This window comes from Schistocerca americana, chromosome 7, assembly GCF_021461395.2.
Source record: "Schistocerca americana isolate TAMUIC-IGC-003095 chromosome 7, iqSchAmer2.1, whole genome shotgun sequence".
NCBI lineage: Eukaryota > Metazoa > Arthropoda > Insecta > Orthoptera > Acrididae > Schistocerca > Schistocerca americana.
Genome location: NC_060125.1, coordinates 270130784 through 270155922, shown reverse-complemented (window position 1 = coordinate 270155922; position 25139 = coordinate 270130784).

Below are 25139 nucleotides of genomic sequence, written 5' to 3'. Positions count from 1 at the left end.
AAGAAGAGAACAAAATCTCCATTAGAGCAGTCATTCCAGTAAAAAAAAAAACAACTAACAAACACAAAAAATAAAATAATACGAATACAGACCACATAAATTTAAAACCAATTAACCATATGCTGTCAACCAATAATGTTGTATGAACTACAGCAGACAAACTCAATTGATTAGTCATTTTAAAACGAGACGACTACTTACAGAAAGTTAACAACTTCTCAACCATTAGTAACATCACACCTATAAACAGTCCCTACAAACAGGCATGTGACACAAACAAAGAAAACCGTTGAAAAATGTTACACAATCATAACACATAAAGAAAGGACAGCATGAACACTGATGATCCTTCGAATCTGTTGACAACCAAAAATACCTAAACCACACACTCCAGTCCCTCCAGCGGCAGATAATATAGATAACCCAATATTTCTAGTTACTAGAAGACTGGATAACCTTCTAGCTAAATGCCATACATACAATATTGAGTGTGACCTGCTAAAAAAAACATTTGCAATAAACCATACAAATGTTGGCTAGGTTCCCACATGCATGTGGTATGATCATCCCTAATTGAACAGATCTGTCAGGACGGTCGATATAGAGTTAGATCAGGTTCTTTGGGCTGCCACTTTGTCAGGCATAGGATTGGCTTTTGTTGATGCTACTGGTAGCTGGGACTTCACAAGGTGTGGCCTGCTTCACAGTAGAAAAGGGAAGGGTAAATCGGCTGGGATGAAAGCAAAATATTTAAGGGGTGGGAGCACTGAAATCATGAGAGTACCTCTTGTTTAGGCTAAGATCAGTGCCCAATGATTCACCACAGACTGAAATTAAGCTTAAAGAGAAGCTCATGCAGGCAGATAGTATAGATGTTAAAATTTCACTACATTCTCATAAAAGTACAGTAAAAAATAATGTTAACGTATCACAAGATTCTCAAAACCTACATTGGAAAATAATGTTAATATATTGCATCAGAATATCACTGGATTAAAAAGCCAGTTGGATGAGCTTGTCTTTTGTTTTAGAAAAAATTTGTTCAAATGGCTCTAAACCCTATGAAACTTAACATCTGAGGCCATCAGTCCCCTGGACTTAGAACTACTTAAACCTAACTAACCTAAGGACATCACACACATCCTTGCCCTAGCCAGGATTCAACCCTGTGGCTGTAGCAGCAGTGTAGTTCTGGACTGAAGTGCTTACAACCACTCCACCACAGTGGCCAGCTTACAAGTTTTAGAAACTGAGGGTGGAATAGATGGACTATGCCTCTTTGAACATCACTTTGTCACAGATATGGAAAAGGTAAATGTAGATCGATATTAGCTTTCAGAGAAATTATGGAAAAATGAGAAGTTGTCATATATGTTCAAATCTATAATAATGTGGAAAATTCAAAACTTAAAGATTTTCGTGTATAGCAACATAGGAAAGTGGGTACCTCTGAGCTTTAACTAAATATTGGTACTTTCATAAATGTAGCTGTGTGTAGGTCCCCATTGGGAAATTTTCAACTATTTCTGAAAACTTCGGTTTCTTTGCTGTGCTGTTTACAGACAGAGAGAAGCAAAGGATTAACTGTGGAGATTTCCATGTAGATTTTCTGAAAGAGTCTGACAGACAGCATGACCTTGAAGTATTACTTCGTTCTTTCACTTTGAGACCAATTATTAGTTTTCCTACTTGGATTAGTACAGGAAAGCAACAAACCAATATACAATGTTTGCACAGACCAAGATAAATTTAGTCAAATAACAATTTTTCTAGTTCATAATGGTCTTTCTGATCATCTTGCCTGGCTGGTTACAGTATAGGACATAGCTTCATACAGTAAATCACAACAGTCTTCCAATATAGTGCATTCAATTAATGATTAACAATTGCAAATTTTAAGGACAACTTGTAACAGGCTGAGATGAGATGTACAGGGGACTTGATGCTAATTTAAAATTTAACCTATTTCATAATACTGTTGTGAGTATATTTGAAAACATTGAAACATAATTGTAAGAAACAATCTAAAACCTCTTGGCAAATGGACAAAAAAATCTTGTAAACAAAAAAGGAAATGTCTCTTATAGCTAGAAGGAGTAACAATCCAGAAACAGTCAAACATTATGAAAGCTACTGCACTGTATTAAGAAAACTTATTCAAAAGTTCAGAAGTAAATTCATTATATCTGAGCATAGCACCTCTCATAATAAAATTGAAACCATCTGTGAAATTGTTAAAAGTAATCAGGACAACTGAGAGCACTGGATAGGAAGACTGTATTTCTGTCAAACTAAATCAAAAGTTTGCTAACAAAATGCTAGAAGTAGAAAATATTTTTAAGTTTTGTATGGAAAATAAGATCCAGCTATTCATTAGAAAATGAAAGACTGTATATGGAAGAGGCAATACCTATCCACTTTGATAAAATTAAAATACGATCCAAATCTGGAAAAAAATAAATTCACTCAAAAGTAAAAGCTGGCTTGGAGTTGATGGCATTTCCAACACAAAAAGCTTGTTCCCAACAGGTAATTAGAATTCTCAGCCACATTGTAGTAGCTCACTGAACATATCTTTTTCCAGGTAGACTGAAATATTTCACCCATTACAGGCAAAGACTTAAATATGCTGTTGTTAATCCTTTGCACAAAAAGTGGGATGGGACAGATGCTAGTAACTACCACCCAAGCTCATTTCTGACAGCTTTAACATTATTCAAGAATGGCTTCACACGTTTGTAAAAATGAAGTACTAACAAAATATCAGTTTAGTTTTCAGAAAGGCTTTTCAGCAGAAAATGCTATATGTACTTTCAGTGAGCAAATGCTCTGTGTAACTGAACATCACCCATTGGGATTTTTTGTGATTTGTCAATGGCTCTTGACTGTGTGAAACATGAAATTCTTCTAGATAAGTTTAAGTGTGGTGTGAGTGGAACAGTGCTCCAATGGTTTAGTTCATATGTAACTGGAAGAATGCAGAAGGTTGAAATTATGAGAACATATAGTCTGAAAAAATCTGCAGAGTCCTCTAACTGGGGACATATGAAGAATGGTATCTCATGGGGTTCAGTTTTTGACCACTTATTATTCTTAACAGATATTAATGACTTGCCACTTTATATTCATGAAGATGCAAAGCTGGTTCTTTTTGCTGATGGTACAAGTATACTAATCACACATAACAAACAAGAATTATCTGAGGAAGTTGTAAATACTGTCTTTCAGAAAATTATTAAGTGGCTCCCAGCAAATGCATTCTTACTAAATTAAAAAAACACATTATATATATAGCTCTACACAGTAAATGACATAACACCACTAATAAAGGTAGACTTTGAACAGAAATCTGTTGCTAAGGAGAATATTTAAAATTTCTGAGTGTATGCCTTGATGAGAAATTGAGTTGGTAGAAACATAATGATGATCTGTGTAAAGGTTTAGCTTCAGCCACTTATGCTATTATAGTACAGTGCTATTAGACCCAAACCTCTATGTCCAAAATAAAAGCTTCCCCCCACCTCCAAATTATTCTATACAGTCCACATATTGTTTGGTAAAAAGTACAGCATTTTAAGCGTTAGGTTCAGGGGGGGGTGGGGTGAAGTGGTAGAGAAGTTGGTAAATCAGTAGCTTTTATCAGTTTTTCTTAAATATTTAGAAAACTATGTGGTTTAACTTGAAAAGTGCCATACACACCAATAGTCTACATTAAATTGCGAAAAAAAGGTGCAGTACATAATCTTGCTACAGTGAACGTTTCCGGAGTTAAGGTGGGTGTAAAAGTATAAATTTTTCCTATTTTTTTGGATTTTTTGGAATAAATATGACGTCACTATTAAGGAAACTATTTCATACAGATAATTGTGTTTTGTAAAATCTAAATGCTATTTTAGTGACTGGTGGTATGTTAGTGATCAGGCTTGAAGGAACGAGAAGCTCACCACCTTCTCAAGGGGTGCTACTTTTTAAGGGAAAGAAAGCTTCCACAGACATTGACCATATAACCCTGTGGTATGGAGAAACCCATTTGAACTTTCTCTGGAAGATGCTGCATTAAGAATGAATATCTTTCCAGTATAAATGTGTTGAAATTAAGAAAAATTACCTGTGTAATAATTATCATTTATGACATATCATTTTTAAACATAATATTTTTAAAACTGCAGCGTTTGGAGGGTTCTCTTAAGAAAATAGGCATATTTGGCTGCATATAGCATCCAAGTTTTATTAAAATTTTTGAAGCTGATAAACTGAGTTTAATAGTGATAATGAATAAAAATGTAGAATATTAAATGCAAACATTAATAAGTGTACAGTATTTATCAGTACTCAGTCCTCTTCAATCGTAGCACCCTACTCATGTACATCTTCGTGTATGATGTTCGTGTCCCTGTTATCACATCCTAGGCCTGAGCAATTATTGCATATGCTTAAGCTGTTGAGTCCACTTTTTCATCACTCACAGTTCCACCCATCTTTGCAAGCGCATATTATAGGGGAAAGTAAACCCTGGGGGGCTGCAGGACGCACTGTTGTAATTGGTCTCAGGTGTTCGCCAATCATCTTCCACCCCCACTCGAGCAGATTCTTCTTCTCATTCAGCCACTGCTGCACCTCGTGATAGGTTCTAAATGAACACTGCCTTTAAGCTGATAAACTGGGAGAACTGCAGCCAACTTTAACAATGAATGTATGGGCTGTTTTGCAATTGCCTACGAGTAACAATGGTAGCCAAAACAATCTAGATATTCAGTGTTCTTGGCTCCAAACACTGCAAGAAGAAAATGCTTTCCAGAGTCAGCCACTGCATTTCAGTCAGCTTTAGCGTCATTAAAGACTAAAGTTTCGTACGAAGAGCGTTGTTGGCTTACAATTTCCTGTACGCTGTAGTTTTCCTCTTCTTGTAGATAGCTGATACACCTTTCAATCTCCAATGCCACGCTACATATCAGAAACAGTATACACTTTTACCTGCTGTTTCCCTTTCTTTGATACCACCATTTTCAATTTGTTCTCTGACCGTGAGTGGACAGCCAACAAGACCAGTAAGTCCGTTTCATCACCAATTACACAAGTTTCAACTCCTTTCTTGGCTTCATGAATCGCTATGAAAACTGTTAGTAAGTCAGCGTCACCCGATGCTTGATGCATTGTGCAACTGTCTCTTTGTAAATTCACTGTAAGGAGAGAAATAAGGCCCATTTTATTCACAGCGTTAGCTAGTATTTCACTTTTACTGATATTTACGTGGACTGTGTCTTCTACTTTCACTTAAATAATAGTGGTAGAACGTGATCTACATAAGTGTTCTTCATCTTTTGTGTTTCCTTCCTCATATCCATCAAAAACAACAGTTGATGTCCGACAATGAGTAATTATCTATCTGAGCATTGCTTCAAATCTCTCTGAAAATAGCTGTGCGTCCCGAGACAACCCGATGAAGGAGATCTCCATCAATGATGTATGTAGAGCACTTTCTCTGAATCTGCGGTGATAGGTGATTCGTTTGAATCTGGAAACAACAAATTCACCATTTAAGATTTGCTTCCCTTCCCCATCAAGTTAGGTTCGTTGAAGAAGGATGGAGAATAATCACATAATTAAAATTGAAATATTTGTTCCAGTTACTCATCAATCCTTACTGTGCACACCATCTGATGTAATAGTGTGTTAGGGTTCACACATACAGCGTTGTTGTTAATTGTCACAGACTCGGCTATAGAGGCTAGAGACTTAACAGCTAACTTTCTTTTCAAGTGTATCGCACTGAATGCTTTGTTCCCAATTTCTTTCAAGGCTAGTGTTGCAACATCAAATGCTTTATCCCGGTTCACGTTTTCATATGCTAACGAAGAGAGTTCAGGTGTTTTAGCAAACGGATTGTGTTCCTCAAGCCAAGAAATAAAAGTCTTGAAAGCCTTGCAATTGTTTTTGTGCCCTGTCTCTCGTAGATCTTCATGCTGCTCTTAAGAGACGCCGCACACAACTGCAGTTTCATCCATTCCTCACACAGTCGAGAACAAGCTGGCATGGAGTTGATCCAACTTACAGTAGTTGTCGCTGTTATTTCTCTGCCTCCAGTCAATCCACCAATGTTACTCAAGGATCTCATCAAAAGCTGTTCAATGGGCAAGTCACTCCAGAGTCCAGACCAAAAATTTTCTGTATGTCGGATGGTGAAATAACCACAATTAAGGAACAAATCGTTTTCCGGACTCACTCAGTTCAGCAGTTCCAGCGAGTCTTGAAGATAAACATGTGCAGATTTAGCGTAGTTTAAGTGACCAGTCGCGTGGACAATGGGAAGCATTTGATGGACACAGTGAAGATGAAGGAGAAATACCCCACTCCCTCTCAGCTCTGATAAACATCCGAAAAAGCTCAACCATTTTCTATGAAGTCAGTCCACAGTTTTTGTGTTTGTCTTGATTCTTTTGAACGTTAAAGTTGGTTTTCCAAAATTTCTACAAAGCTCTTCACGGCAGATAACTGCCTAATCTCTTCAGAGGATGCGTTACCACATTACAAAGTTGAATAGACTAAATTAAACTCATCTTTATCTACGCTAATGAGAGCTTCACTATTTTTCGGAAATACAGTAATGAGTGTCTCTTCGTGTAGATAGAGGGCACGAATGACTCTGAAATAAGCTATCCCGTTCATCATTTGCTGTACACTTTTCTTAGCACACACAGTACTGTACAACTCCTCCAAACCACTTCCTGTCATGATGAATCCAATCGGTGACAAAGAGGACATTAACAAGTGAAACCTTCTAGTCGGATGAAGAGTAGCTTCAATAGTCTATCACCAGGTGCTGCTGCTACAGTTTCACTAGCTTTGGCTTACAAAGGCCGTTCTAAAGTTACCATTGTTATGCTTTTTCCATTGCTAGTTCCATTTGTGGCAGCTTGAAGGAGCCAATTTGATGACTGGAAGAGGGACTACAACGGAAATTTGGAACTCTTGCGTCGCATACAGCATTTCCATGCAGTCACTCCAACAAGGTTTACATTCTGTGTCTTCCAGCCAGGTACCACTCAACCAAAACAATGTACATGTTCGGTCATATTCATATGACAGTGGTTTCATTTTCAGGGAATCCGTTTTTGTAGCATCTATTTTGAAATAGCCAGATGTATTTGGGGCTCCGTAAGTTTGAAGATCATAGAGGCCACGTTTTTCAATAGTGTGAGCAGCAACATTCTTTTATTCTTTTACGGTACATTGTCCTCTATCTGAAGAGCGGTTTCAGCTGTTATACCAGCAGTTTCACCCATGATACGAAACGTGTTATGGCCATCCACAGTGTAGGTGTTGCGGTCTGCATTATCGAAACAAATTCCACGTATTCGTTCTCAATTCTAGTGCTCTCTTGGAAAGTGACCGATCGCTCATGTTTTAAAACTTCCTTGTACTGGTAAGGCGCACAAACACTCAAATAGCACAGGATGTCGATCAAGACCTTTGAACCAACTTTTATGTGCAATGAAATACCCGTTCCAAGTTGGACGAGAGACAGAAATGATTTTGGACGTGCAGCACTTATTATACTCTGACATACTGAAGATTTTTTTTCTGTCAGTAATTTGTTTCGTCTTTTGAATTTTCTCGGGTGTTTGTCTTTCAGAAGTAGGCTGTATGATTTCAGTTATCAAGACACTGAGCGCTTCAGGCACCAGTTCAGCTCCTGCTTTACAAATTTCTTCAAATTGTTGGTGAATGAGAATACCGATAGTGAAAAAGTTTTTGAATTTTATCTCACTTCGATTAATATCAGCTGCAGTTTAGATCACTCTCAGTTCCTCCTGAGCTTCGTAGTCAGAGTTCCGATTTCTACACTAATTGTCTGATAAAATATTAGCAGCTGCTCCAGAAAAACAAATCATACTTTTCTCCCTGGTAAAACTGTAAAATTCAAGCTATTACCATAGCGCTGGATAAGTTTTCTTTTCAAAGGTATGTCAGTATATGGCTCGAATTCTGGACTCTGTTGAAGGAACATATTTTGTGATTCTTCAAAAGCATACTGACATTCATCATTTTCCTTCAAATGATCACACAGCTTTTCAAAAGCGTCTTCTCTTTTGGGATCAACACTTGACCTACCTCTGGTTGATGCTGCTCCTTTTCTGGGCGGTTATGACCCTGGCTTTTCAAATGTCTGGTAACAATGCCATTGGGATCTCCAATCAGAACTGATGAGGCCTATGACCTGAGAGAGCCTCACACTTACCTACCACTTCTCCTCAGTTGTCGTGTCCGTTATTTGCTTCCCTTCGGATGCTTTCATTTAGTTCAAGTTTCTGTACTAAACTCCACTTTTACTGAGTTGGGTACCTGCATTTATATACACCTACATGCTTGCGACCACAATGAAAGCATAAGGGTTTGAAACCAAATGATTCACGGGGAATCTTTGCTGGAGGTTCCTTTCCTTGCTGAGGTGGCTTTGGAGGTAATATATGAGTCTGTCGACACTTAATATGTACTTGAAGCGCATAGTATTTGCAGGGACATGTCTTTAACACCATGAAGAAGTAACTGTAAAAAAAAAAAAAATTGTGTAGGGGAAACTTACGTAAACTGACACATTCCACATCTTTATGAATATCATATTCATGATCTTCAGAACAAGTGTAAGTGTAATATAATATAATATAATACAAATACCCAATAAAATCTCAGGATCCTTGGCACAAAATAGGGTAAAATGGGAAATTCGTGCCATCACAAATCTTCTTACTGGCATTTCATTCCAAGAAGTAACGACAAAAATCGTAGATAAGTTACTGTGAAACAGAGAAACGTCCATTAAAGACAGCAACGAGATGGTAGTGATGTTAAAATTAGTGATAGAGCAGAAACACTTTTGATTTTCCAAAAAAAAAAAAATAAATAAATAAATAAGCACAGACAGGAGGAGTTTCCACTGGATGCAGTATAGCTGACACAATAACAGATATATTCCTAAATGCGCTTGAAGAGAATTTCTCAGAAACAAAGAACACTTCGACTAAAAAATCATGTGTTATCATAGATATGCTGATGATACAATGATGGCAGTAGATGAAGAGAATTCAGACATCCAGATAGTACATAGGATACTAACTACGCTGCATCCCAATCTTAAATTTACAATAGACCTGGAACGTAATAGGGCAATATATTTTCCTCGACCTTCCCATAAAGAACGTTAACGACACACACAAATGTGAAGTTACCTAAAGCATATTACAGAGATAGTAGTATTATCGCACATTCATTTAACAAAGAATTCGCAAATACGCTTAATTTCACACTATGATAAACAGAATAATATACCTGTTATCATAACACAACTCTATCCAAAAAGAAATTAAAATTCTACTATAGGTGGCTTAGAAAAATGATTGGAATCCACAAATGTGCACTCAACTACATTGCAAACATACGCAATCAGTAAAAACTACTATACGAAAAGAAATTTGCAACAGAATCACCAGGCAAACATAATGGCACATAAGAATTAACCACATATCCAGGAGATATATCTAATAACATTAACCTGCTACTATAAAATATAAATGTAAAATTCGCTTAAGAAACACGACTTAATCTTACTTCAAAAATTGAACCGGATTAAACGAAATTACCTATTTATTCGAACCGAGACATGTACAAAATCCAATGCAAAGCTTGCAATAGATTCTGCGTAGGTCAGATGACTGAAACTTCAGTATTAGATACTCCGAACACAGTAAGTACACCGACAACAATCCTTCTGTTTCCTTCCACCACTTAAAATCTGAACAACACATCGCACATAATTTAGAAGATGCCATCCATATTCTACTCGTGGCATCCAAAGGATCAGTAATGGACATTTTGGAAAACATGGAAATCTGTTTCCACACCCACAACTACTCAATAATAATACTTAATGAGCCAATGAACGTAAGACACATAACAACATCCTAAACTTCATTGAAATTACCAATCAAGAAAACGTATGAAGTCACAAAATATTACGAAACAAGCACAGATTACACAAGACCGCCAACGATACCCCTAACAAAGATTACCGAAATTATAGCATGATAAAACTAATTTTATCCAAACAACCTCGCTGGTAAGTCTGTCAAATAAGCTGTCTCATAATTATTGCTCTACACAGATGGAAGACAATTTGAAAATTAAATAAGATAACAAATCATATCTAGCACAAGCAACCGTTATTATTCCAAGGTCACTAACGGAGTGTAATTAAAACGAAGAGTTAGCGACAGAATTGCGATAATGTATGGATGTCAAAACCAATTATGTACGAAAGAAATATTATAATAATGTTCTATAATTAATATTTACTTATAATATTAGGAATATTTTACCGAAATCATGTACCATTTATTTACAGAAAACCTGATGCTTTAACTGTGTTGTAACAGACATATTGTAACGAATGAAAGTATCTAACTTAGTGGCGTTTTCGAAACCGTAATTAAATGATGTCCTTAAAATACGTACGCAAGGCAAAGGGTCCAAGAGATTACATACTGAACTGTTTATACTTCTCGCTGATGTGAGCTTGACTTGCTGGGGCTAACGGTGGAGTGTGCAAACTGAATATCATACTTACACACGCTCAACACTGAAACGTTATACAAGCCTTAGCTACCATTAAACCTACAAATTCCTAGTTACAGAATTTGAAATTCTATCTGATCTCGGCACTACGGTAAATACAAACGGAAGCAATGTTCATTGATCATTAATGACACAAATTACGCATATTTCCTACATTACACATTAAACGTTCCGTATAGGGGCAGTTGTTTTACAATGGAACTGCGCGAGAGCACAGTCTACACATACAAAAGCAGTCTGTGTTTTTTCATTGTAATTACTGACACCTAACCAGGATTGTTGTTGGACGAAAGTGAATATAACCCTAAGTTTGAATTATGGTTTTCCTTAGTTTCGTATAACAAGTAAATGATTTGCAGTTTATTACATGAACGAAAAAGTGAAAATCAAATGCATTAAGTATGGCAAAGATGATTATTTCATTGAAGCTAAATGAATGTTATGTATCTCAAAATGATTCTGATAAACTCAAATGTGTAACGGAATACAGTTTGATGTGCACACAATTTTAGCGAATTATTCGTGAGTAATTGGTGCACAATGTGCTATTAACAACTGGACAGTACTTCAAACCAAATGGAAGATTGCTAGAGAACTATGAGTGGCTTTCCCAATGTGTACAGCTAGAAAATATAAGTTAGAAACGGGATCGATAATGCAGTGAGTGAAAAATCACCAAAGATGCAGCACAAGTTTCAGAACAGACCTCACAAACTGTGGGCTGGGCAGAGAAAAGGCAGTGCAAACGCTGAAAGCGACACTTACTCAAGACTCAGCCAAGTACGCCTGGCAACAACGGGAAGCGTCTCTCTCGATATGACGTCACTGCCACGCGTCTCCACACCGTCTCTCCGTCTTCTCTCCGTCTTCTCTACGTTACTCTATTCTCCTAAAAACCAACAGCTTTGAGGGGAGAGTTAACAACTTTCACCACAGTGACGAACACGAATGTCCCTAAGTACATGAAAATGCAGGTACCATCGCTTACTGTACATTCATTAGCTAACAAATGTCGGCACGCTACGTTTGTTTTGTTACCAGCCATTGGCTCAGTTATTTGTGTCACAAAGCGATCGATATGAATGGCTGACAACATCTGGGATTACGAAACTGTAGACGGTATTATTGTGGTTTCGCATGTTTACATCAGCCTACAGGATGTACAGATTCGTCACGCCAGCAATACTCTGGGGACTTATGGCTCGTTACGCTCTAATTTCAAAGGGCCATGCTGATGCGTGGACATTGGAACCAGGCAAACTTTTAGCCAAGCGATTCTGCAAACCCACAGCCTGACAGGAGGTTGTAAGCCGTCCCGTATTGAAAGCACATCTACTCACCTGCCTCAGAAAATAGAAACTGAAGAATGTTACAGCAGAAGTCACTAATGAATTTCACCCGACCATAGTTAAGAAAATCCAGCTATGAATTTTTTTACTATCTGACAGCAATATTTTACTATACTGTCAACTTACTCAAATGCATGACATAGAAATACTGCAAATTTTCATAGCTGGAACACCCGTTAAAGAAAATAAATAATAATTAAATAAGGTTACGTGTGTGTTAAATTATGAATAGGATACACTACAAACATTTATAGTTCAATCAACTGTCTGTTTTGAAGGGAATTCGTAAATCAGTTTTGAGTGCGATTTATATAATGGCCTCTATTTCACTTATATACGTGCGTTGATAGATTATCTTGGGAAAATCTGCTCTCTTAAACAGCTAAATACACCGCTGGTCAGTCAAATTGCAACATGATTAAAATCGCAAATAACAGCATTTTAATCATTGTAAGTATATTGTGTAAAAGGAGTAACAGATTACGATATGTTCCATTAAGTTTCGGGTGTGCAGCCGCAATAAATCTCCTTCTTCTTCTAATATTTCGGCTGTATAACGTTCAGCCATCTTCAGAGTGAGCCGCAAGACTGCCGCTCCAGTTCTCGCTTCGTCCCTTTATACTCGTGTACCGCGCGACTGCGCATGCGGCCACAGATGAAAAGGCTCCAGAGACGTTGGTCGGCGGCAGAGACGTGCATAATGCGCGAGTTGTATCTATGACTCCGCAGTTGATCTGTGTTGGAATATCGATATATCATTGTGAGCTGCACTGTGACGACGTCTTTGTGAGTTTATTACAGCAAGTGCCGGATTCCATGATTTATGAAGATTGAAACCACTATCAATATTAATTAAATTCGTCGTCAAGCGAATTTCAATCGCCTCCTTCACTATCGAGTCCCTAAACGATGATGTAGTTGCCAAAATTTCGACGTTGTCATACAACATACTGTGACCATTATCAATACAGTGCTCTGCCACTGCCGACTTATTAGGTTGTAAAAGTCGTGTGTACCTCCGGTGTTCTGTACATCTTTCTTGGACAGTACGAGTTGTTTGTCCGATCTAAGAAAGGCCACATTCACATGGAATTTTATAAACTCCAGATTTTCGGAGCAGCGAATCATCTTTCACGGATCCCACGAGTGCAGCTGTCTTAGGTGGAGGACGAAAAATCACTTTTACTTTGTGTCTGCCAAGGATGCGTCCTAATTTTGATGAGAGGCTACCCACATATGGCAGGAAGGCCATCGATTTAAAGGTTTCTTCATCTTCTTCTGCTTTCTTTGTGGCCTCTTTCGGTTTCATTTTTAGTTTCCTCTGTATTTGTTGTGGAGAGTACCCATTGTCTTCAAACACTCTTTGTAAGTGGGAAAGTTCAACTTGCAGACTGCTTTCGTCAGAAAGCCTTGTCTCCGCAGTATCCTTTCTTTCAGGAGTTCTAGTTCTGCAAGGTTCGCAGCAGAACTTCTGTAGAGTTTGGAAGGTAGAAGACGAGATACTGGCAGAATTAAAGCTGGGAGGACCGGGCCTGAGTCGTGCTTCGGTAGCTCAGATGGTAGAGCACTTGCCCGCGAAAGGCAAAGGTCCCGAGTTCGAGTCTCGGTCGGGCACACAGTTTTAATCTGCCAGGAAGTTTCATTCTTGCCTCTCATTGAAAGAAATATGTCCGTTGCCAGGGACGCTATGTTGAGGAATAAACATGTAGACATGAAGAATAACCACGTAGAAAGTCAGTAACGTCTCTATAATTTAAAACACTTTAAGAGTTTCCACATAAAAAATTCGGAGGCATTACTTTACAGCACCGTCTCGAACAACTAAAAGAAGACAGATTGCACGCATTCGTATCTGCTGTAAATACTACTAGATGCCATGGCGTCTGCGTGCTCATCAACTATGAGCATCCAGAGGGCAAGACCAGTATCACTAGGCACTCACTGTGTTATTTATGAAAGTGAAATGTACTTTCTGACATTGGTTTTCAGCTCCGCTGGTCTCAAAGATAGCAACACGTCCTGTGAAAAACGTCAGCAGGATGTGGCATTCTCGACTTTTCCAAGATGATATCACACTTCAAGATGGTTCTAATGGGCCTTTCCCGCTATCCGTGACCCTAAAAACCGCAGATGAAATCCAGTCGCTATGCAGTCGGCAGTGCAAAGATAAAGAAATGTGCTAGAGGTGTCACTGGAGATATGATACAAGAAGTGAAGGCGTCCGAGGCTGACACTGAAGACAATGGGCTCGTCCTGAGAGTGCAGTGTCCATCCTCTTACGTCGTTCCACCCCGTCAGAGGATACCCAGATGTTCTTGTTCTGTGTGATCAGTGTTACGTGAGACCAAAAACAACTACAGCAGATAGGAATGCGCAAGGAAGTATTTACTTGTTTTCAGTAATTGTCGACCATATTATGTTAATGGCTGTGAGACAGGGACTCAACATTTTGTCACTGTGCAATACGTAACTACTGTATCAAGACAATCTCGGTTTTAGAATTCCGTATCGAAATAGGTAAAAACTGAACTTTATAGTCGCTTTGTTGTACATCTGTCTATTTCTGGTTTGAGACCCCTTTTTCTCATAAGTGTTCAGAGGTATCAAGTTCAAATTTGCGACAAACATAAGGTCTACAGTTCATTAATATTGGAAAAAAATTAAACTTCTAAGTCAGTGCAGTGCATGTTATGTAAGTTGCTACTCGCGAACTCACTCATCAAAACTCTTATGTGAACTACCTTCTACGCAAAATTAAATTTTACAGAACCTTAAGAACGAGAGTGTTACTCGCACTTGTTGACTTTTTTCCTCTCAATGATGTTTCATCTACATCTACATGATTACTGTGCAATTCACATTTAAGTTCTTGGCAGAGGGTTCATCGAACAACCATCATACTATCTCTGTACCATTTCACTCCAGAACAGCGTTCGGGAAAAACGAACACCTAAACCTTTCTGTTCGAGCTCTGATTTCTCTTATTTTATTTTGATGATCGTTCCTACATGTGTAGGTTGGGCTCAACAAAATATTTTCGCATTCGGAAGGGAAAGTTGGTGACTGAAATTTCGTAAATAGATCTCGCCGCGACGAAAAACGTCTTTCCTTTAATGAGTTCCATCTCAACTCGCGTATCATATCTGCCACACTCTCTCCCCTAATACGTGATAATACAAAACGAGCTACCCTTTGTTGCACTCGTTCGATGTCCTCCATCAATCCCACCTGGTAAGGATCCCACACCGCGCAGCTATATGCTAACAGAAGACGAACGAGTATAGTGTAAGCTGTCTCTTTAGTGGACATGTTGCACCTTCTAAGTGTCCTGCCAATGAAACGCAACCTTTGGCTCGCCTTCCCAACAATATTGTCTATGTGGTCTTTCCAACTGAAGTTGTTCGTAATTTTAACACCCAGGTACTTAGTTGAATTGACAGCCTTGAGAATTGTACTATTTATCGAATAATCGAATTCCAACGGATTTCTTTTGGAACTCATGTGGATCAGCTCACACTTTTCGTTGTTTAGCGTCAACTGCCACCTGCCACACCATACAGCAATCTTTTCTAAATCGGTTAACTGATACTGGTCTTCGTATGACCTTATTAGACGGTAAATTACAGCATCATCTGCGAACAACCTAAGAGAACTGCTCAGATTGTCACCCAGGTCATTTATATAGATTAGGAAGAGCTGAGGTCCCAGGACGCTTCCCTGGGGAACACCCGATATCACTTCAGTTTTACTCGATGATTTTCCGTCTATTACTACGAACTGCGACCTTCCTGACAGGAAATCACGAATCCAATGGCTGAGACGATACCCCATAGGCCCGCAGCTTGATTAGAAGTCGCTTGTGAGGAACGGTGTCAAAAGCTTTCCGGAAATCTAGAAACACGGAATCAACTTGAGATCCCCTGTCGATAGCGGCCGTTACTTCGTGCGAATAAAGAGCTAGCTGCGTGGCACAAGAACGATGTTTCCTGAAACCATGCTGATTAGGTATCAATATATGGTTCCCTTCGAGGTGATTCATAATGTTTGAATACAGTATATGCTCCAAAGCCCTACTGCAAACCGACGTCAATGATATAGGTCTGTAGTCCGATGGATTACTCCTACTACCCTTCTTAAACACTGGTGCGACTTGCGCAATTTTCCAATCTGTAGGTACAGATCTATCGGTGAGCGAGCGGTTGTATATGATTGCTAAATAGGGAGCTATTGTATCAGCGTAATCTGAAAGGAACCTAATCGGTATACAATCTGGGCCTGAAGACTTGGCCGTATCAAGCGATTTGAGTTGCTTCGCAACCCCTAAGGTATCTCCTTCTGAGAAACTCAGGCTAGCAGCTGTTCGTGTTTCAGATTCTGGAATATTCCATTCGTCTTCCCTGGTGAAGGAATTTCGGAAAACTGCGTTCAATAACTCCGCTTTAGCGGCACAGTCGTCGGTAACAGTACCATCGGCACTGCGCAGCGAAGGTATTGGCTGCGTCTTGCCACTTGTGTACTTAACATACGACCAGAATTTCTTCGGATTTTCTACCAAATTTCGAGACAATGTTTCGTGGTGGAACCTATTAAAGGCATCTCGCATTGAAGTCCGTGCCAAATTTCGAGTGTCTGTAAATTTTAGCCAATCTTCGGGATTTCGCGTTCTTCTGAACTTCGCATGTTTTTTCCATTGCCTCTGCAACAGCGTTCGGACATGTTTTGTGTACCATGGGGGATCAGTTCCATCTCTTACCAATTTATGAGGTATGAATCTCTCAATTGCTGGTGCTACTATATCTTTGAATTAGAGCCACACCTCGTCTACATTTGCATAGTCAATTTGGAAGGAATGGAGATTGCCTCTTAGGAAGGCTTCTAGTGACACTTTATCCGCGTTTTGAAATAAAATTATTTTGCGTTTGTTTCTGGTGGATTTGGAAGAAACGGTATTGAGGCTAGCTACAACAACCTTATGATCACTAATCCCTGTATCATTCATGATGCTGTCTATTAGCTCAGGATTTTTGGTGGCTATGAGATCAAGTGTGTTTTCGGAACCATTTACAATTCGCGTGGGTTCGTGGACTAACTGCTCGAAATAATTTTCCGAGAAAGCATTTAGGACAACCTCGGAAGATGTTTTCTGCCTACCACCGGTTCTGAACAAGTATTTTTGCCAACATATCGAGGGGAGGTTGAAATCCCCACCAACTGTAACCTTATGAGTGGGGTATTTATTTGTTACAAGACTCAAATTTTCTCTGAACTGTTCAGCAACTATACCATCGGAGCTGGGGGTCGGTAGAAGGAGCCAATTATTAACTTAGTTCGGCTGTTAAGTATAACCTCCACCCATACCAATTCGCACGGAGTATCTACTTCGACTTAACTACAAGATAAACCACTACTGACAGACACAAACACTACACTACCAATTCTACCTAATCTATCTTTCCTGAACACCGTCTGAGACTTCGTAAAAATTTCTGCAGAACTTATTTCAGGATTTAGCCAGCTTTCTGTACCTATAACGATTTCGGCTTCTGTGCTTTCTATTAGCGCTTGAAGCTCAGGGACTTTCCCATCACAACTAGAACAATTTACAACTACAATTCCGACTGTTCCTTGATCCAAGCACGTCCTGTATTTGCCATGCATCCTTTGAGATTGCAGCCCACCCCGTACTTTCCCGAGGACTTCTAACCTAAAAAATCACCCAGTCCACGCCACACAACCTCCGCTACCCGTGTAGCCGCCAGCTGAGTGTAGTGAGCTTTTGACCTATTCAGCGGAACCCGAAACCCCACCACCCTATGGCGCAAGCCAAGGAATCTGCAGCCAACACGGTTGCAAAATCGTCTGAGCCTCTGATTCAGACCCTCCACCCGGCTCTGTACCAAAGGTCCACAGTCGGTTCTGTCAACGATGCTGTAGATGGTGAGCTCTACCTTCACCTCGTAAGCAAGACCGGCAGCCTTCACCAAATGTAATACTCCATACGGATGCTTATCTAACTGTCGCTTTGAAATGTGTGCATTTCGTATATCCTTCTTAACAAAGGTACAATTTATAACTTTGTCATATTGTGTTTTCCTTGATTTAGTTACTGGCTGCCAATCTCGGTGTTTGTAATTTATTATGTTGCTCAAAGCTATATGGATAAATTGTTTCTTGAAATATTTCGATTTTATTTCTACATGTGTCTTTACTTACTGAATTCGTGCTTTGAGTAACTATCGTGCTTAGAGACCAACTGGTATTAAGGATGTTAATACCGAGTGTTAGGATCAGTAGTCTTGTCTCTCCCGTACTTAGTACGACATTAATACATTCCGCCATAAATGTGGGGTGATATTATTTAAACTATCACTGTATATGAGATACTATGATTTTCACTCATTTATTAATCATATTCCTTCCTCACTTTACTTAAAAATTGATCGTATTACATTTTAACGAAATTAGCAGTCTCTGGGGTATTACAAACTGCATAGACAGCACTTCTGTCTAACTTTTTTACTCCTTTTATATTAAGCTAACTTTTAACGTCTTTACTTATCATTACTTTTACTAATCACTGGGTGATGTGTTTAAACAATGTATGGATTTTTTATTTGTCTCGTTGTTTTGCATTTTCTTATGTCTTGTGTGAGTGATGACATTTTATAATGACGTGTACTTAGTTATAGGAGTAAATATTTGTTTTCTTGTGTATTTCATATACAGTAGTTAAAAATTCAGTTCACTCATACTTCGTAGGTTTCTTGTGAGTTTTATTTGTTGTTTTATGAGCGAAATGAAGAGCTAAGGCCCACTTCATCTTAGTTGACAAAAATACATATATACATGTAAAACTGTTTGGGTCTGCCCCTGCATTCGAACGAGTCATAGCTCATTTATACTCCCACTTTCTAGTGCAATGAAACAGGTCATCTCTATCCATTTAATTAACGTCAAATAGATAATACGCCCAAACGTACTTATAGTGAATAATTCACCTCACTCACCAAACACTCCTAGGCACAAAAAGCCTCTTGGCAAGTTATGAGCTAGCCTCATCGCTTATTTCATCTATGGAAGATCAACTGCTTCCCCATTCATTCCTATAAATGACCTTGAGTGAATATATGTGCAGCGAGTGGGTTTCAAATATTCCTCTGGAATAACGGTGGGTTAGCATTACCAACTTAAGTTTGTAGAAGGAATTCATGGAGAGCGGATTCTATCACTACCATTAAATGTCGGTGCAGAGGTGAATACTAGGCCAATACTAATTGGAGGCACAGTTGGCAATTCGTTTCCTAAGGGTCACTGATCCCCCATCATGTAACAGAGAGAGTGACCACTCAAGTTCGAGCTTCTCCCATAACTTTTCTTCGTAGAACCTGTAAATATAAGTCGCTCCTGTGAGTAATCCTGTTAGTATAAATAAAATGTATTGGAATTGCATAGTTCTAATTGTGATTGAGTTTAATTCCTTTCATTTCAGTTTCAGTAAACAAATAATAATCAGCGAACCCTTTTTTTCCATTTTTTGTACTTCTGTGTGCTTCACTCTGTTCCTTACAAGCAGCCACCACCCATGCGTTCTTCACTGGAGTGGTAGTTTGCCATCATCTGCATTATTGCTAGCTTTATTATATTTTCTTTAATAACCTACATGCTAAATCAAGTTTTGAATTTATGATATTGTAACTACTGTATCCAATGGTGTAACCATTGTCCATTATCCCACCAAGTGTTGGCCAAGTTGAACTGAGCTTGCCACAAACGGTTAGATATCGAATACTAGTGCCTTCAACAATTATTCCTTCCCTTAAACTTTCCCAAAAGTATCAACGAGCTGTGTTTTGAAAAACTCGAAGTGTTATCAGTACTTATAATCATGGAGCTTGATCCATGCCGCGTTTTGTAAATTCTATCACTATCATTAAATGTTATGACATGCATTGTAGAACGTGAAATGATGAGTTTAATGAATACTCCCATGTGCGAGGAAATGTGGAGAATTGTTACACACTCCCTAATTTTGGATTTGGACGTGATCATTGTGGCCACATGCCCTTGATCTAAGGTGGGCCCCTGGCGCCTCTGTTTGATTATATCAGTGGTGGTAGATTGTACTGTATACGTTGCCTGATGTTTTCTCCGAGCATGGGCTTGTGAATTACGTATTCTCATCATACCTGCTGTGTTGTCTCTGCCACCGTGAGCACGAAAGTGGTTAAACCTATAACAGTACATGTTTTGACAATATCTCATTCCTAATGAGTATTAAAAGACCATTTATTTGTTGATATATCACAAAACCCAAATTAATAAAAAATGATATAATTCCATTGCCTTAGAAATGTTCGGTGTAGTACAAAAATGTTTTGGAATGCACGAGAAGGGGAACTCATTGTTGTATCTGTATCTATTCTCATTTGTGATCAATGAATCTTGTTTCCCCTGAGGTGTACGTATTTTAAATTGTATATTTCACATTCCTTCCAGCTGTTATATGAGCTCACTAAATAAGTAGTGTAAACGAGATCCATGTGTGCACACTGAGAAGGATTAAGATAAAATTTAACGAATAGTTAAATTTAACACATCATCCGTGATGTCACCTTTGCCCTGCGTGGTTTCCAAACAAGCAAATGATTTATCTAAATGTCTTCGTTATTGTGCCTAAACAATAACATGAATTCTATTGACAGAGAAAGCACGAAGGATAACGAATGTGATCTAGGTGGAAGAGCGTGAATTCTACCACAGCGGATTTCTGGAACCATGATTTAGATTAAATATCTGCTTCCTTAGCTAGATCAACCCACACGATCAATACAAGCCAATAGAATTAAACTATGTCGTAACTAATCTCACCATTAATATACGAGGGCTATCCACAATGTACATTACGTTTTAGAATTAAAAATAAATAAAGTATTGGAAAAATTTTTGTTATATACAGATAAAAGCCACACTTAAATACTACTTTTCTACATAGTTGCCATTTAAATTAAGCCACTTATTGTAGCGATGGACGAGCTTGGAAATTCCTTCGTCGTAAAATTCGGCCACCTGCGTCTTCAACCACGTGGTTACCTCTTCTTGAAGCTGTGGGTCGTCATCAAAACGCTGCATAGCCAACCACTTCTTCATTGCTGGGAGTAAGTGGAAGTCACTCGGTGCCAGGTCGGGACTGTACGGCGGATGAGAAAACAACTCCCACTTAAAAGATTCGAGTGGCATTTGCCGTGTGGGCCCGGGCGTTTTCGTGAATCAGCAAGATCTTTGAGCCCAACTTTCCCCTGCGCTTGTTTTGTATTGCTCTTCTGAGGTTGTGCAGAGTTTGGCAATACCTTTGAGAGTTTATTGTAGTGCCTCTTTCAAGGAAATCCACAATAATCACACCTTTTCTGTCCTAAAAGACAGTCGCCATCACCTTCCTTGCCGACGTTGTCTGCATGCATTTCTTGGGTTTTTGGAGGGAATTTGTGTGACCCCACTGCATTGACTGCAATTTTGTCTCGCAGTTCACATGCTTAATCCATGTTTCGTCACCAGTAACGATGCGATCGAATAATGAGTCGCCATCTTTCTCGTAAGCGACCAAAAACGTTAACGCTGCAGCCATTCGCTGATTTTTGTGAATCTCTGTCAAGATTTTAGTATCCATTTTGCACAAAACTTGTGGTAACCAAGCTTTTCGGTAATGATTTCGTGCAACAAACTTCGTGAAATTTGTGGAAAACTCATAGAGACCTCCGTTATTGCAAAATTACGGTTTTCACGGACCGCGGCATCGACTTTTTCGACAAGTTTGGCAGTCACTATGCTGGGTCTTCCACTTCGCTCTTCGTCGTGAACGTTAGTTCGGCCATTTTTAAATTTAATGACCCATTGACGCACTCCACCTTCAGTGATTATGTTGTCCCCATACACTTCACAAAGCTGCCAATAGATTTCTATCGGTGTACAGTTTTTGCAGTCAGAAACCTTATTACAGCACGCACTTCACACTTCGCGGCTTTTTCAATTAACGCTGACATTTCAAAGTGTCACAGTAACTCAACGGAATACAGCACGAACCTCTCACTAGCACGGCAGGATGCCGACTGAGCGGCGGAATGCCATGACACCAAGATGGCCGAGCTAGCCACGCCCCTAACGGACACAAACTAAATCGTAATGTACTTTGTGGATAGCCCTCGTATTTACACCACGATTTTAATCCCACCCGTGAACCTTCTTTCTACGTCCGTATTTACTTCTTTGATGACACATTGAACAAGAGGGGCGAAAGATTACGTCCCCGTCTTTGAGCACTTCGTTCTTCCTCTTCTCATCTTATTGTTGTCTCTTGATTCTTGTACGTACGACATACTACATTTCTTTCCCTAGAGTTTACTGCTTTTTTTCTCAGAATTTCCAATTTATTGCACCATTTGACATTGTCGAACGTGTTTTCTAGATCGACAGGTCCTATCACCGTGTCTTCATTGTTTTTGTGCCTCGTTTCCATCATCACGTCCAACGCCAAAACTGCACGTCGCACGCCTTTACCTTTTCTAAAGCCGAACTGATCTTCACGTAAATGATCGTCAATTTTCTTTTCCGGTTTTCTGTGTATTATTCTTGTCAAAAGTTTGAATGCATGACCTGTCATGGTGGTTGTGTGATAATTATCGCACTTATCTGCCCTTACTATCTTCGGAGCTGTCTGGATGACATTTTTTCGAAAGTCTGACGATACTATAACGGCTCCATGTGTTCCCCCCGCGTCAGCAGGTCCCTTTAGGCTGGCAAATAGCCGCTGTGCAGACTCTCTGAGTCCTTCCGGCCACCGTGTGTGGAGCCCGGACGAGGGGAGATGGTTAGGCATTCCCTACTGAGACTCTTGTGAGTACGGACGCTCTGGGTGATGGCTCCTAGAGTCATCTTAGTTAGGATACATAGGTTGGATAAAATTGCTTTTTTTTATTTTGCATTGCTTATGATGGGACAGCATTCCATATAATTGTACTATTAAGTGAAGTGAGTGATTAATAAGTATTATCGTGAATTTTAGGAAATAAATGTTGTATTTCTATAAAATTCTTAACTTGGTTTCTAACAGCAATGCCATATTTCTGTTACCATTCCAATTCAGTTATTCAACTTAAAGTTAACCAATAAGGAGAAGTTTTGTATAGTGATGATTGCTCATGCAAACAGTCGTAGGTGTCTTTCACAAAAGGCGCAGGTGCCATTTTCAAATTGAGGATGCCCGCCAAGGCTTTGCGGAAAGCAAGTATATGCACAATGGTGGCCCTTTAGGCCAGTTTCTAGTTCAAATTAGGAACCCTTTTGTGATGCTGTGAGATTGCTAGGATGTACTAATAAGTGATTAAATTTCTACAGGTGTCACGATTCCAATTTGTAAGTAATCAGCGTTGCAGATACAGCGTTGCATATACCGCGTTGCTTTGTGATTTTATTTTTGTGATTCTCGAAACAATTCTCTTTGTGTGATATATTCATGTATTTTGGGGAATTTTAAATAACATTTCATGTGATAATAAATGTGTTAGGCTGCGTAGGATGACCGTGCTATGTTGTGTGTAATTATAGCTTGCACTAGGCTACGAAAAATAATTCGTCGTGATTCGCGTAGTCAAGGCAGGGAATTTGTTTTTCCGTGACGAAGCTCTATTAATGAGGTACTTTGTGTGAAATTGTGATCCCAGTATCCAAAATGGAGACACGTGGTCGCTCGAAGAGCGGTGCGATGATAAATAGATCAGGCGCAGAGGAGGTTACCATTAACCAGGTAGCCGCTGAGAGAGAGGAGACAGGCGTGGGTGAGACAAGCAACGGGATTATCCCCGATTTCAGTTGCGCTGCGGCATTGCTGAACTTAGAAAATGTGCAGGCTATCTCCCCGACCGGTAGCGGGACTTTGGACACAAGCGCGAGCCAAGATGTGGGTGGCTGAATTGGTCTTTATGATGAAAGAAAGTACGGCGAAACAGGAAGAAAATAATACGAAATTAAACTCACAACTCTAGGACTTTATGCCTGAAGTAGATACGGAATTAAACTCAAAATTTGATGGCGTCATGACCAGAGTAAATGCGAGATTTGAAGAGTATAAGGCGCTACTTGAATAGGTTCGAAAGGACGTTGTAAACGAGGTCAATGAAAAATATGAAGTAGTAGGTAGTAGATTAAGAGCTGTCGAGAAAGAACAGAAATGAGAAAAATTAGGAAAGGGAGTCCAAACATTAACGGAAAGGTGTAATAGTGAAAAGAAAAAGGTGTCAAACGTATAAAAGCTGTCGAAGCAACTAAAGAAAAGGTAGATGCAAACACTAGGGCAATCGTGGAACTTGAGGGAAACGCAGAAGCGGTATAAGTACAAAATACGGAGGAAATAAAGAAGGTGAAAAAAGAGTTAGAAAAACTCGCGGAAAAGATGGCAGATATTACAATTTCGGAGTGAAGCGAGAACACTTCGATGCTGAATGCAATACATAGTGAAAAAATTAAACTATTGAGGAGATTTCAGGGAGGCCACAGCGAGGCCAGCAGGCGACAACGCGATGCTACAAACGAAGTATGGAAATGCGTAGCCCTCGTGGAGAATCATCTCGCGTGCGGAACCGAAAAGGGAAACCATGTGCGCCAAGGCGCACAAGACAGTAGCGAGCCCTGTGATGCAGGACATGAGGAGGACTACGAAGAAACTAGCGAGGTTAGGGATATAGGGAAATGTCGGGAAGGACACAGAAACCCGTGCGTAGGTTCGCACGGGAGGGAAGCGGAAGGGTTTGACTACAAACACTTTCTCTCTATGCTAAAATTCGAAGTCTTGCGCAACTCGGTGAACGGGATACACCCACGAGCTTGGCTTGGACAGTTCCAGTTCTGTCTACCGCCCAATTGGCCGGATGAATATAAAATAGAATTTATGAGTGGACATCTCGAGACCGAACCCGCGGTGCGAATGACAGCTTCAGCGCGCACGTGGGCGACGGTACGCGGGTTTCAGCGCGAGTTTCTCTCGGGCTATTGGTCCTAGGCGGCGCAAGACCGAGTAGAGCATAAGATAATGATGTTACCAAATTTAAACCAATCTGGTTTTCGGAATCCTGCGCAACTGTTAGAACACATCCTGCGTAACAGCCAGTTTCT